The sequence below is a fragment of the Scylla paramamosain genome, chromosome 3, assembly GCF_035594125.1.
Source record: "Scylla paramamosain isolate STU-SP2022 chromosome 3, ASM3559412v1, whole genome shotgun sequence".
NCBI classification, from domain to species: domain Eukaryota; kingdom Metazoa; phylum Arthropoda; class Malacostraca; order Decapoda; family Portunidae; genus Scylla; species Scylla paramamosain.
Genome location: NC_087153.1, coordinates 19,932,703 through 19,948,944, shown reverse-complemented (window position 1 = coordinate 19,948,944; position 16,242 = coordinate 19,932,703). Strand labels below are relative to the sequence as shown.

General features: G+C 38.0%; 1 long non-coding RNA gene across 1 annotated transcript; it reads left to right on the top strand.

Annotated features, from left to right (window-relative positions):
* The first annotated feature begins 655 nt into the window (after window positions 1-655).
* LOC135092589 (uncharacterized) lies at window positions 656-4,781 on the top strand. The gene is made up of 2 exons (XR_010262937.1): window positions 656-1,381; window positions 4,310-4,781. It is a non-coding gene; the product is annotated as an uncharacterized LOC135092589 (long non-coding RNA).
* The last annotated feature ends 11,461 nt before the right edge of the window (window positions 4,782-16,242 follow it).

The following is a 16,242-nucleotide window of genomic DNA, read 5'->3' as shown; positions in this document are numbered from 1 at the left end:
CCATCTCTGGGAGTTGCATTCCAGAGCCTCCTGCAAATAATTAAAATCTGTGAATATGGGAAACCATTCTTATAAGGATCAGAACTACCTATATTTATAGTTTAAACCTTAAACTATGCATCTCACATTTACTAAGCAATTCACTTTAAGACAATAAAAAACAGTTATTATATGTATAGTACATGATATTTTAATTAAAATACAGTGCACTATATAATAAAAGGGGAATAAGTTGATATGTACAATAAACCCTTGATATAATGAACTTCTATTTACCAAATTTCAGGTATAACAACCTATTTAAGGCTGCTGTCTGCTGCCTCTCTCTCTCTCTCTCTCTCTCTCTCTCTCTCTCTCTCTCTCTCTCTCTCTCTCTCTCTCTCTCTCTCTCTCTCTCTCTCTCTCTCTCTCTCTCTCTCTCTCTCTCTCTCTCTCTCTCTCTCTCTCTCTCTCTCTATACACATATATAGCAAATTTTCATCTCAAGTGACCCACTCTCCCCCCATATGTGTTCGTTATATCTTGGGTTACTGTAATTTATAACTGAAAGAATAATTTGGGCTCTTTGGACTGAAAGACTGAGCTGGTGGTGACACCTGGCAACTCTGAAAACTCCCCATTAGTTAGGTTAGGATAGGGAAAACTCTGCAAATATGCAAAACCATGAATATGTGAGGGAACGCTGATATATGCTATCTCTTATTTGTTGTAGATGTATTCCATTCTATTGGCATAGAACGATAGGAAAATGGCATCAAGGAAGTAGGGATGCCACCAAACTTTATGAGACTAGACATAACCTTGCACATAGAATTGCTGAACATAAAGGTATTTCTCCTTGAACTAATAATCAACCAGCTGTTCCATCATTTTCAGCAATAAGTCCCCATTCACATGAACATGATCATCCCTTTTTGTGACAAAGTTTTTAGAATACTACACAAGACAGAGTCCAATATGGATACAAAATTATTAGAGGCAATATATATTAAACACATAAATCCAGTACTGAATAATAACTTAACATCAAGTCAATCACATATTGTAAGATAATGTTTCAGAGGCCCGTTCCAATACCATTATCATAGTGTTAGGAACCCAACTTTTTCAGTCCCTCTCTCATTGCCATACAGGCAAGATGTGTGTGGATACTTATTGTTTTCTGTCAATCCAGTTTATAATCTTGGTGCTTGTAGTGTTTTGTTTTTTGTGTGTAGTGTCATATGATGTGAATTTTATACAACTTTTACATAGTATTTTATTGTTTTTTCTAGCTTGAAGCTGCCTGCAGAAATAAGCAAAACAGCAACTGACGAAAGAATAAAGTTGAAGGAAACTGGAGTTTCCCTGCAAAACAAGCTATCAAGAAGACCTATACAATGTGTGTGTATATATATATATATATATATATATATATATATATATATATATATATATATATATATATATATATATATATATATATATATATATATATCCTTGTCTTCATAATGCTCTTCATTGGCACTTGAAGCATGCATCACACTTTTGTATGATTGATCGTATAATTTTTCCTGAGTGGCCCAATCACCCACACTATCACATTCCCTATCCAAGTCCTTCCTTCAGCCTTGACACATGCACTGTAATGATGGAACAGTATTTTTCTGTATGTCACAACTAGATAAGTGTAATCAACTAGGTTAACACACACACACATACAGGTATTTTTGAGGGCTTCAAGGAAGAGGATCTCAATGTAACTCATACAAATACATGAATGTGGATAACTAAAGAAGAAAATGTGAAAATACAAGAAGCTTAACAGCGATGATAAAGGCATGGAAGGAAGAAACAGAAGTGGGTGGCGACAATGTAAAAAAGATATCCAATGATATAATAGAGATGGAAAGGGAAAAAGAAAACAAAGAACTGAGAAGAGGTGACAAAAATAGTGGACTTAAATAAGAAATACTGTGAAGAGATTAAGAAACTCAAGAAAGAGAATGAAGAATTAAAGAAAACTTTGCAAGAGAGGTTAGGGTTGGAGGAGTGAGAGTTAGTTACAGAGGAAGTCAAAGGTTGGAAAGAGAGAGAACAGCAAAAGGTGGACATGGAGGACATAACAAGGCAACAGCAACAGAAACAACAAGGATATGGAAAAGCAAGTGATTAAAATAATAAAGGAAAAAAGTAATCTTGTGAGAGACACAGTACAGAGAAAGATGTGTATGGTGGTATTTGGGGTCAAGGAAAAGAACCTACCCATGAAAACAGCTAGAGAGAAAGAAGTGAAAAGAACTAAGGAAATTATAGCAGAAGTGACAGAGGAAGGAGAGGGGAGAGTCGAACAAATTGAAGAGGTTTACAGGATCGGAAAGTATGACAAAAATAGAACAAAGCCAATGTAAAACAAGAATCATGTCACAAACAGCAGCAGAACATGTCTTGCAAAGAACAGGAAAATTGGCAAAAGCAAAAGGATTGAAGGAAATATGGATAAAAAGAGACATGAACGAAGAATAGAGAAGTAAACTAAAAGTCAAAAAATTAATAGAGAACACAGGAAAGTTGTGGACATGAAAGTGAGGAAATGGTGGCACAAAGATGCCACACAAGACCACCAAACAGAAGTTTAAAGATTATGTATACTAATGTAGATGGTTTGGTGTCCAGCCTACTGGAACTTGAAGACTATTTAAAGAACAATAAACCAGATGTGGTATGTTTAACAGGAACCAAACTAGAAGAGGAAATAAAGTTGGGATTTGCAAAGGAAGGATACAGTACATGGAAGAGGGACAGAAAAGGAAAGGGAAGAGAAGTGATGATATTGGTAAGAAAAGGATATTGTTGTTGAGGAAGTGGAATATGGTGATGGAATGGTAGAAACAATGAGTGTTGTGATTAAGATCAAAAGATGTGAAAAAAAGGAAAATCATTGTGAAATACATACCACCAAAAACTAATGCATGGTAGACTAATAAATTCAAAAGTATGCAACTAGAAACAAAAAAATAGTATGGAGGAAATGATAAGGAAAGGTAACAAAGTACTCTTAGTAGGTGACTTCAACACTAAAAGAATTAACTGAGAGGAGATGGAAGTAACAGAAAATGTTGGGTCATGGAGTGAAGAACTTATGCAAACCATGATGATGAATACAACGAGACAGTGGGTGAATGAGCCTATAAGATGTAGAAGAGAAGAAGAACCATCACAGCTGGATTTAATGTTTATGAAAACCCCAGAAAGTAGACCAAGTATACATTGTCTGAGTTCAATGGGAAGAAGTGATCATGTGACAATAGAGATACTACTACAGGAGGAAACAGTGTTGCACAGGAAAGAACAATACAGAAATTGGAGACAGAACTATGCTAAGGCAAACTTTGCAGAGCTTAGTAAGTTTTATTGAAAAATTAAATGGAAAGAGCAATTTGAAGGTAAAGTAGTGCAAGAAAAATATGAGATATTTTTGAGCAAGTATAGAGAGAGGATGCAACAGTTTGTACGGTTATAAAATGAAAATTGGGAAACAAGAACGGTATAATGGCAGGTGTGTAGAAGCAAATAAGAAAAAGGACAGGACATGGAAGAAAATGGCTATGGCCTGTTTTAAGACTATACAAGTGGAAATACCCTGGTCTGAGGCAATTTTCTCTCTCTCTCTCTCTCTCTCTCTCTCTCTCTCTCTCTCTCTCTCTCTCTCTCTCAAACAAAAAATAAAAAAGGTGGAGAAACAAGGGGAAAGGGAGATGAATGAACAGAAGGTAGCCAAAATCAAATTTGTACATTTGTGTGTGTTTGCATTTGTTTCTTATTTGTATTTTCACAGATTGACCCAAATCTAAATTACCATTTTTAATGAGAGAGAGAGAGAGAGAGAGAGAGAGAGAGAGAGAGAGAGAGAGAGAGAGAGAGAGAGAGAGAGAGAGAGAGAGAGAGAGAGAGAGAGAGAGAGAGAGAGAAATCACAAATACCTACTAACCTGGAAAGTGGAGTCCTTGATGATAAATTGGCTGGGATCAGCAGGGTGAACTGTGGCAGAAGTTTGGTGCATGGCAAATATGGCTTCAGGATGAGTAAATGGAGAGGCAGGAGGGAGTGATGGTTGTGGGGGAGATGATGAGTGAGCAGAAGGTGAGAAGGATGAGGAGAAAAAAGGTGATGGTGCAGAGAATGATGAGGAATGGACTAATGGGGAAGGGGAAATGTGAGATAATTTTGAGGACTCAAAGGCAGTAATAACAGGTGGTGTAGTGCTGAGGTGAGTATGGTCTGAGGCATGGCCAGGAGCTGCTGTATGACCAGATTTCTGAATTTCCAGTCAAAGTGTCTGGCTAAGAGTTGGAGATCTGGCAGAGAAGCTGTGGCCAGAGGAAGGAGGCTTGGCTGCTGCACCAGACCCATAGACCACATCTTTGGAGTGGCTTTGGCCTTGAGGTGCAGCCAGGTAGCTGTAGCTCACCACCTGCCAGAGAAAAGCTTTTTTAACCTCACTGCCTGCCAGGGAAGAGCTTTTTTAATTTCCATTTTAATCTTACATGATTAAGGTCATATGATTAATAGTTATACCATCTTCTGTATATCTAGCCTGGAGGTTGAGATGTGATGGAATGATTCCAAATGTGAATGTATACCATATTAAATCCTTGTCTCTACTTTCCTCCAAATGAGATCCATGGGCCTTGTAAAAAAAAGTTGGGAGTCCAATCTTTTAAAACTAGTAACTCTAATATTAGAGATTTGAGAGACAGAATGAAGCATAATTAAAGCTTTGATAAGCATTTATAAATCTGTACATTCTTTCAATTTTTTTTCACCATTTTTGAATGGCATATTGGAGTGATTTGAGTCAGAAATAACAATTTTGAACACTTTTGTTTCTATTTGTTGGTAATGTGTAATACCACTGATGAGAGACAAACTTTGTGCTTGGAAGGAAAGAACTGACACCCTTTCTCTATAAATTCTGCTTCACTGCATGCCACAAGTTTTATAATTTATATCAGAACTATTTCTAGACTAACCACTTCATAAGCATAATCATTTTGTCATCACAGTTTTCACTATGCTGCCTTATCACCATTGTGCTACAGTGATCTCAGATGCTTCTGATTTCATAATGAAAGTTAGGGTTCACTTTAAAACCAGTTGACAACTGATAGTCTAAATTCCAATCCAAGAAATGAATTTTGTATCATCAATGAATGAAAGTGCTTGATTGTTCTACAAGTTTGGTGAGGATTGAGGTTGCTGGTTAGTTCTGGGGAGTAGATTAGTAAAATTCTGAAGAAGTATTTTTTAACTGTCTTCACCCAGGAAAACATGCAGGAAATGCTGGATAGTGAAATTTTTAGAGCAGAAGAGAATGAGAAGCTGAAAGATATTACCATAATTAAGGAGATAGTGGAACAGGTGATAGATAGGCTAAGAAAGTTCAAGACACCAAGACCAGATGAAATATATCCCAGAGTAGTTGGGTTTAGGAAGGGGGATAAAAACCCAGGGAGGAGGTAGGATTCTTTTAATCTCTAACGTTTCAGCTGAATAGCCATCCTCAGAGAGACTGATTTACATGAGTGAAAACACATTATTTATAACAACAAACAAAATTTTCTCATATGACATTCGTACAGAGTATTGCCATCCTGGCGTGTACCTCACCTAATTTTATTTTCCTAGTCAGGTGGCATTATTCGCCTACGTGACGAGCCTTTACTGGGGATTTTCCTTGTACCTGACCTGAGGGCCAATCTGGCGGAATTACCCGCCCACCTGATAAAACCTTCTCTGTGGTTAATGACTTCCCTAGTTGTTATGAGGGCTGCCTCTATAGCTTTTCTCATTCTTTTCTTCAATCCAACTTTAATTTCTTTAGCCTCTTCCCATTTTGGTAGGTGATTACATTTTTCTATGTTCAATACAAGGGAGTTTGATGTGTTGTGTTTTAAAACATCTTTCCTATGCTCTGCTATTCTTGTTTTAAGTCCCCTGCCTGTTTCTCCTATGTACTGCTTTGTACAACCTTTGCATGGTATGCTGTACACTACGCTGTTATTATTAACAAGTCCGGTCTCTTTAGTCCTCGTTAGCTCACCAATTTTCTCTCCCGCTAATGTTGCTATTTTTAATCCTGTTCTAGACAAATATTTATTAATTATGGAAGCCTTGTCCGAATTTGGTACACATGTATAACTCTCTCTTTTGCTGGTTGTACAGAGATCTTTATTCTCTTTGTTTTCAGTTGTTATTTTCTTTGCCTTATTCTTAAGCCTAACAAGGAGCCCTTCAGGATAACCCAGCTTTTTGAAAGTTGATATGATATATCATATTTCTTGCTCTAGGAAGTTGTTGCTGCAAATTCTGAACGCTCTTAAGTAAAAACCAATAATCACATCAGATTTGACTCTCATGCTGTGGGCTGAAAGGTAGTGAATGAAATCGTCCTTATTGGACATTCATTCACTTGTTAATAATGACAGCGTAGTGTACAGCATACCATGCAAAGGTTGTACAAAGCAGTACATAGGAGAAACAGGCAGGGGACTTAAAACAAGAATAGCAGAGCATAGGAAAGATGTTTTAAAATGCAACACATCAAACTCCCTTGTATTGCACATAGAAAAATGTAAACACCTACCAAAATGGGAAGAGGCTAAGAAATTAAAGTTGGATTGAAGAAAAGAATAAGAAAAGCTATAGAGGCAGCCCTCATAACAACTAGGGGAGTCATTAACCACAGAGAAGGTTTTATCAGGTGGGCGGGTAATTCCGCCAGATTGGCCCTCAGGTCAGGTACAAGGAAAATCCCCAGTAAAGGCTCGTCACGTAGGCGGATAATGCCACCTGACTAGGAAAATAAAATTAGGTGAGGTACACGCCAGGATGGCAATACTCTGTACGAATGTCAAATGAGAAAATTTTGTATGTTGTTATAAATAGTGTGTTTTCACTCATGTAAATCAGTCTCTCTGAGGATGGCTATTCAGCCAAAATGTTAGAGATTAAAAGAATCCTAACTCCTCCCTGGGTTTTTATCCCCCTTCCTAAACCCAACTACTTGTCAACATGAACAGTTCATATCCCAGAGTACTTAAGGAATGCAAAGAAGTTATTAGTGAACTGTTAGTTTCTGCCTTTGGGAAATCACTTGAGATACCGGTAATGTGGAGGCAAGTTTAAGCTTTAAGAAAGGAGATTTAAGCTTAACTTCTGTTGTAGATAAAATAATGAAGTCTGTAATAGTAAAGAACATTAGGGAACATTTAGACAAACATAACTTGATAAATTGGTCACAGCATAGCTTCACAAAGGGGAAGTCTTACCTGACAAACTTGTCAAGATTTTACTGTAAAGTTTACATGGCAGGAGATAATGCTGATAGTTATGACATCCTATATCTGGACTTCAGTGAAGTGTTTGACAAGGTACCCCATCAGAGGCTCCTGAGAAAGGTTAGGGCACACGGAATAGATGGGAAGGTGTTAGGGTGGATAAGGTTGTGGCTAAGTGACAGGCGACAGAGTCGTAATAAACAGCTCTAAATCGGAGTGGGATTAAGTAATTAGTGGGGTGCCACAGGGATCAGTATAAGGGCCATTGATGTTTTTAATATACATCAGTGACTTGGATAGTGGAATTAGTTGTGACGTTAGTAAATTTGGGGATGACACGAAGATAGGTAGATTAATTAGATTAGAATTGGATGCCATTCCCTTGCAGGCAGATTTGGATAGGATGAACGAATGGACAGACAGATGGCAAATGCAGTTTAATATAAAAAAATGTAAAGTACTTAGCATAAGTAGAGGAAATCCACACAGAAGGTACACAATAAACAGTGAACCTCCGGTAGGTTTAGGGTACAAAAAAGATTTAGAATTTATAGTTAGCTCTAAATTCCATATAAGAAAGCAATGCATAGAGGCCAGAAACAGGGCAAATAGGATATTAGGATTTATTTTTAAGAGTGTTAAAAGTAGAAGTCCCGAAGTAATATTAAAGTTATATTTGGTGATGGTCAGACCTCATCTATATTATGCTGTGCAGTTCTGGTCCCCCATATTACAGGAAGTATATAGGTCTTTCAGAATCAATACAAAGGAGAATGGCTAAAAGGATACAAGGAGTGAGGAGTATTCCTTACAAAGAGAGATTGAAGCTGTTAAATTTACATTAAGAGAGATGTAGGTTAAGAGGGGACCTGATAGAAGTCTTTAAATGCTATAAGGGTTACAACACAGGGGATGTAAGCAAAATTCTTGGGATTAGTAACCAGGATAGAACAACAAATAACAGTTTTAAGCTTGAAAAATTTAGTTTAAAAAAGAGATAGGAAGGAATCAGTTCTCAAATAGAGTGGTAGATGAATGGAACGGACTCAGTAATCAGGTTGTTGGTGCTGGGTCATTAGGAAGCTTTAAGAGAAAATTAGAGATTTATAGATGGGGATTGATAGGTGGAAATAGGTAAGTATATTTCATACAGGAACTGCCACATGTATGCCTGATGGTTTCTTGCAGCTTCCATTTTTTATGTTCTTATATTCTTATGAGTATGTATCTTGAACCTGAGATATTATGCTTGTCTTATTATCACAGGGATATTGATCATAGAAAAGAAACACTCATCTTTTGTACTTACATTTTTTTTTTTTTTTTTGTGAATGTGAAAGAAAATGCCCTGACAGAATTAATTTTTCTTTTTAAGGAACATAATGAAAAAAGTTATATTTGCAATTGTCATGTTTGGGTTAACTATAATTAGCCTTAGTTTGTGTTGGCTACACACACTGGATCATGTGTGTTGCTGCTGTGATTATTAATGAGCGTAATTTCCAGAAATGTGATTTCAGTACTCTCCTAGCAAGTCAGTTAAACACACATGATTTATTCAAAGCAAAAGACTATTCAGTGTGTTTGAAGACTACTTGATATTGATAATAAAACCCATCTTAATGCTTACTTTCAGGTTTTTTTTCTGATTTAATTTTCAGACAAGGATATGTTCACATTGTTGTTGTTGTTGAGGAGAAACTGTTGTTCTTAGTGAGCTATGAAAGCCCTGACCCATTCATAGCTATGAATGTTCCATGGTTCTTAGTTGCGAATGATTTTGCTTTAAAAAATTACCAGCACTAAGATGTTCATAGCTCACTAAGATAAATCTTAGAAACATCTGGGAATGTGGCTTCTGGCTCCTCAGGGGTATGTTGTTGTCCGTCATAATAATGAAAGGCTTATGTGTTGTGTAAAAGTAAAATTAAGATAGCAGCCTGTTATTTATGGATAGCAAGCAGGCTGGAGGGAGGGAGAGTGTGAAGTGTGTGGGTGTCGTGGTGGGGAAGTGTCTCAGTGTGACACGTGAATCACTGCACGAGCTGTCATTGGCTGACTCTTCTCGTGCTGCTGTGGCGAGGGAGTTATTCTCTCTGGCCCCAGCAACTGATAGCTATCACTCAAGCGTGACAAAAAGGTTCTGTGGATAATTTCACTTGGATGGATTTTGACCCTAATGTGGGGTCCATTCTGATGTCTGCACTCTCTCTCGTCACGTTAGGAAGGTTGGGGATGACAATGCAATAAAATAGTAATTTTGACCACAAGGGCACTTAGATCACTCTGGCTCTGGGAACCTCATATAATATCTGATGCAATATGATCATAGGATAGTGCAATTAATTTTTTTTTTCCCCCTTCCCCCCTTTTTTCTTTTTTCTTTTTTTTTTTACCTAGGAGGGACACTGGCCATGGGCAACAAAAATCCAATAAAAAAAAAGCCTACTGTGATGCTAGTTCCAGAAAAGGGTCCAAACCAGTAGTCAAAAATTAAAGGATAAGTGTCTTGAAACCTCCTCCCTCTTGAAGGAATTCAAGTCATAAGAAGGTGGAAATACAGAAGCAGGTAGGAAGTTCCAGAATTTACCAGAGAAAGGGATGAATGATTGAGAATACCAGTTAACTCTTGCATTAGAGAGGTGGACAGAATAGGGGTGAGAGAATGAAGAAAGTCTTATGCAGCAAGGCTGCAGGAGGAGGAGAGGCATGCAGTTAGCAAGATCAGAAGAGCAGCTAGCTTGAAAACTGCAGTAGAAGATAGCTAGAGATGCAATATTGCAGCGATGAACAGAGGCTGAAGACAGTCAGCTGGAAGAGAGGAGTTGATGAGACGAAAAGCTTTTGATTCCACCCTGTCTAGAAGAGCAGTAATAGTAGAACCTCCCAGACGTGTGAAGCATACTCCATACATGCACGGATAAGGCCCTTGTACAGAGTTAGCAGTGTGGGGGTGGGTGAGAAAAACTGGCAGAGATGTGTCAGAACACCTAACTTCATAGAAGCTGTTTTTAGCTAGAGATGAGATGTGAAGTTTCCAGTTCAGATTATAAGTAAAGGACAGACCGAGGATGTTCAGTGTAGAAGAGGGACAGTTGAGTGTCACTGAAGAAGAGGGGATAGTTGTCTGGAAGGTTGTGTCGAGTTGATGGATGGAGGAATTGAGTTTTGAGACAACAAACAATACCAAGTTTGCTCTGCCCCAATCAGAAATTTTAGAAAGATCAGAACTCAGGTGTTCTGTGGCTTCCCTGCGTGAAATGTTTACTTCTTGAAGGGTCGGATGTCTATAAAAAGATGTGGAGAAGTGCTGGATGGTATCATCAGTGTAGGAGTGGATAGGACAAGAAGTTTGGTTTAGAAGGTCATTGATGAATAATAAGAAGAGAGTGGGTGCCAGGACAGAATCCTGAGGAACACCACTGTTAATAGATTTAGGAAAAAACAGTGACCATCTACCACAGCAGCAACAGAATGGTCAGAACGGAAACTTGAGATGAAGTTACAGAGAGAAGGACACAAGCCATAGGAAGGTAGTTTGGAAATCAAAGCTTTGTGCCACACTCTATCAAAAGCTTTTGATATATCCAAGGCAACAGCAAAAGGTTCACCAAAATCTCTAAAAGAGATGACTGAGACTCAGTAAGGAAACCCAGAAGATCACCAGTAGAGCGGCCTTGACAGAACCCATACGGTGATAGAAGGTTGTGAAGTGACAAATGTTTAAGAATCTTCCTCTTGAGGAAGATTGATTCAAAAACTTTAGATAGGCAGGAAATTAAAGCAATAGGACGGTAGTTTGAGGGATTAGAACAGTCTTCCTTTTTAGGAACAGGCTGAATGTAGGCAAACTTCCAGCAAGAAGGAAAGGTAGATGTTGACAGAGTTGAAAGAGTTTGACTAGGCAAGGTGCAAGCACGGAGGCACAGTTTTGGAGAACAATAGGAGGGATCCCATCAGGCAACCTTTCAAATCAATAATTAATTAGAAAGTTATTATAATATCTGTACCACTATTTCTTACCATAGATAGTATACATTTAGTTCAGATAATACTCCATTCTTGGCATCACACTTATTGAAACATCACACAACATCTCTATAATGGTCAGAAACAAGTCCATGTAGCCATGCACGGTGTGCACTGTGTTGTGTATTTACCTAGGTGTAATTTACAGGGCCCGAGCTACACTCAAGTGGTCCCATCTCCATACCTATACATGTCTAATTTTTCCTTTAGTTTGTGTACACTTGTTGCCAAAACTATACATATCTTCTTTTAGTCCATTCCAAACTTCAGTGTGTCTTTGTGGAAAACTATTCTTTGTGTTGTTCAGACATCTTCTTTTCCCTACTTATGTGAGTGTCCCATTCTACTGTCATGACTGCTTGTCTCTTTTAGTAATGGTTTTGTCATTACCAACTTCCATTTTGTTTGCCAACTTGTAGATAGTTATCAAATCTCTTTCTCTCCTTTGTTCCAGTATTGGTAAGTATATTTTTTCTAATCTTTCTTCATAACTTAATTCCTCAAATTCTGCCACCATTTTTGTTCCTATTGTTTGTATTCTTCCTAGCTTGTTTACATGCTTCTTACATAGAGACTACACAACTGCTGCATATTCCAATCTAGGTCTTATTATCATAGGGATTATTTTTCTCATCTTACTTTTGTTCATGAGGTGAGAAGCTGTACTATGTTTCATAGTAATCTGTAAATGTTCCTCATATTCTACCTATATGCTTCTCTGGTTGGAAGTTATCTGGCTTTACTACTCCTAGATCCTTTTCTTCCTGGATCCTTTTAATATATTTGTTTTCTACCTTGTATGTCCAATGTGGTCTTCTATTCACTTCTGCACATCTCCATCATATGACATTTGCTTACATCGAATTTAACTTCCCATTTTTTGCTCCATTCACAAATTTTATTGGTAATTTTGTAGATATTCACAGTCTTTGCAACTTTTTATTTCTTTCTGTAATTTAGCATTATCTGTAAATAGGCTGTTGTAGCTATCAATTTTTTCAAGAATATCATTTATATAAACAATGAAAAATACCATATTGGTGATAGTACTGACCCTTGTGGCACACCACTCTTTACTGTTTTCCAAACCAACTTTTCATCATTAGCTACTGTTCTCATTTCTCATCATTTTAAGTAATTTTCCATCCACTTTATACTTGTCCCATGTAGTCTCTTAATATTTTCAAGTTTCCACATAAGTCTTTCATGGGGGAACCTTGTCAAAAGCTTTTTATCAGATCTAGTTATATACAGTCCACAAATGCTTCTCTTTCCTACATGATGTCATCACTCTTGAGCTGAAGCTTAATAGATTTGTTACACATGATTTTCTTTTCCTGGAGCCATATTGTTTGTCTGTTATTATTCCTTCTTTTATAAGAATTCTGCTGCCCATTGTGTGTGTGTGTGTGTGTGGGGAGGGGGACAGAATTTGATGACACTGACATTACCTTGTCCCTTCATAATGTGCAATTAGTGATTGGGTGCCAGTTATACCAGAGACACTCTTCAGTGAATTCTTTCACTCATAATACCCCATAATCAATGATCTAGTGCCTCTAAATATTACAGTAATAAAATTATTTTGTAATCACCTTTCAACAAGCATTACCTACTCAGCTAGACTACCAGTATGCAGAAACTTCTGCTAGCCCCTAAGCAACTGCTTTTGTGCAGAAACCTCTTCTTGTAATGAGTTTTTAGAGAAAAATAACTCTTATTCCTAGTTATATCTCATTTAGTACAGATTCTAGAATAATGAAACTTACAGCATAAGAAGCACCTATCCTTCTCCATTCTAGTGGTACTTTTGTCTGACTCATTATTTTAGTTCAACAGGAAGTAAAGGTGTGTTCATTATGCTGGATATAGTACTGGCTATAGCTCACTTGCCCCACCTGCCCTCACTGCTTTCCCCACATATCAAAAGGAATGTTCTTCCACTGTGACTCCTTGTTTAACAGCACTTAATGGGAGTGGATGAGGTTAGCTTGCATTTGCACTTAGCCATTCATTAGGATGAGGGCAGATCACCTCCTTCCATGATACTTGCCTTGTATAGAATACCAGATGGCAAGTCACTAAAAGTGGTAGGGAGCAGCTTTGTAAATGTTGCTAAGTAATGTTCAAAATATCTCTCTCCCACTTTCATTTTGATTTAAGGATTGAAAATCATGAGGCACATACATTCATTACCCATCAGAGCCCTGAAATGCACACCACTGTGTTGCTTGTTGCTCAGGGGGTAAAAATTATTGATACCTGTGAGATGTTATTCTAAAAACTGGAAAAATAAATAACAGGCAGCTCTAAATAAATTATATACTGTCGACAAATAACAACAGTAGCTTATGTAAAAAGGAACATAAATGCTTGGTACACATTTTTAGACCTCAGCTAGGATGTTAAAACATGAGCTAAAGCTAAACTAGATGTGATGTACTTTATGATTATGTCAGCTAAAGGCTTGTCCTTTAAGCTTGTCAGATCTGGTTTCAATCCCTGGTCACATCCACTTCCCATGTTTATACATTTTTTTTTTCATAATTTTTAATTTTGTAATAGGAAATGTATTTCTTTGTTTAACTATGACATTGGCAACATGGTGGTGGGATGGTCTTAAAAGATTTCATATAGGGGAAAGAATAAAGCCTAGTATGAACTTATGATGGCATTGTTTTGTTGCGTCAAACAGGAAATGAGTGTCCCACCCAAAAAAGGGAGAAAACATGAATGGAGCAGGGGCTTCCTAGTGAATACTCTGGTAAACCTTGCAAGACCAGAACCACACTTCCCAGACACACACTTTGGATTGTTTGGATACTTATTGTACCACATTAAATTAATGAAACATCAGAAATTAACCTAGAAGGAAGAGCCATGTAATGCAGTGATAGGACACAAATATGAGCCAAAGCTAGATTAGCTGTGAGGTACCTCATGGTCCAGTTAGTTAAGGCTTGGTATTCTGGTATGTTCATTCCTGGTTCAGTCCCTGATCACATCTACCTCCCTTTTTTTTTCTTTTTTTCCCCTTCATGTAGGAGTGGCACAGGCCAAGGGAAACAAAAATTCCAGCAAAAAAAAAAAAAAAAAACAGCCACTGAGGTGCCAGTCCCCAAACAGTCAAAAATGTTAGTCAAAAATACAAGTTAAGTGTCTTGAAACCTCACTCTTGAAAGAGTTCAAGTCATAGGAAGGTGGAAATACAGAGGCAGGCAGGGAGTTCCAAGGTTTACTAGAGAAAGGGATGAATGATTGAGAATACTGGTTAACTTGCATTAGAGAAGTGGACAGAATAGGGATGAGAGAAAAAAGAAAGTCTTATGCAGCAAAACCAAGGGAGGAGGGGAGGCATGCACTTCACAAGATAAGAAGAGCAGTTGGTATGAAAATAGCAGTAGAAGATAGCAAGAGATGCAACATTGCAGCAATGAGAATGAGGCTGAAGACGGTCAGTTAGAGGAAAGGAGTTGATGAGATGGAAAACTTTTGATTACACCCTATCTAAAAGATAGCATACTACATACATGGACGGATAAGGAGGGGTGGGGGTGAGAAAAACTGGTGAAGAAGACTGATTCCTAACTTCACAGAAACTGTTTTAGCTAGAGATGAGATGTGAAGTTTCCAGTTTAGATTATGATTAAAGGACAGAGGACAGACTGAGGATGTTCAGTGTAGAGAAAGGGGACGGTTGAGTGTCACTGAAGAAGAGGGGATAGTTGTCTGGAAGGTTGTGTCGAGTTGATAGACGGAGGAATTGAATTCTTGGGACACTGAACAATACTAAGTTCACTCTTCCCCAGTCAGAAATTTTGGAGAGATCAGAAGTCAGGAATTCTGTGGCTTCCTTGTGTGAACTGTTTACTTCCTGAAGGGTTGGACGTCTACAAAAAGACGCGGAAAAGTGCAGGGTGGTATCATCAGCATAGGAATGGATAGGACAAAAGTTTGGTTTAGAAGGTCATTGATGAATAATAGGAAGAGAGTGGGTGACAGGAGAAAACCCTGAGGAACACCATTGTCAATAGATTTAGGAGAAGAACAGTGACCATCTACCACAGTACCAATAGAATGGTCAGAAAAGAAACTCAAGATCAAGTTACCAAGAGAAGGATAGAGGCTGTAGGAGGGTAATTTGGAAATCAAAGCTTTGTGCCACTCTATCAAAAGCTTTTGATATGTCTAAGGCATCAGCAAAAGATTCACCAAAATCTCTAAAAGAGGATAATCAAGACTCAGTAAGGAAAGCCGGATCACCAGTAGAGTGGCATTGACGGAACCCATACTGTTGATCAGATAGAAGGTTGTGAAGTGATAGATGTTTAAGAATCTTCCTGTTGATGCATCAAAAACTTCAGATAAGCAGGAAATTACAGCAACAGGATGGTTATTTGAGGGATTAGAACGGTCACGCTTTTTAGGAATAGGCTGAATGTAGGCAAGCTTCCAGCAAGAAGAAAAGATAGATGTTGATAGACAAAGATGAAAGAGTTTGACTAGGCAAGGTGCAAGCACAGAGGAGCAGTTTTGGAGAACAATAGGAGGGACCCCATCAGGTCCATAAGCCTTCCAAGGGTTTAGGCCAGCAAGGGCATGGAAAACATCATTGTGAAGAATTTTAATAGGTAGCATGGAGGATGGAGGAGAGGGAGGAACAAGCCCTGAATTGTCCAAGGTAGAGTTTTTAGCAAAGGTTTGAGCAAAGAGTTCAGCTTTAGAGATAGATATGATAACAGTGGTACTATCTGGTTGAAATAAAGGAGGGAAAGAAGAAGCAAAGTTATTGGAGATGTTTTTGGCTAGGTGCCAGAGATCACGAGGGGAGTTAGATCTTGAAAGATTTTGACACTCTATTAATGAAGGAGTTTTGGCTAGTTGGAGAACAGAC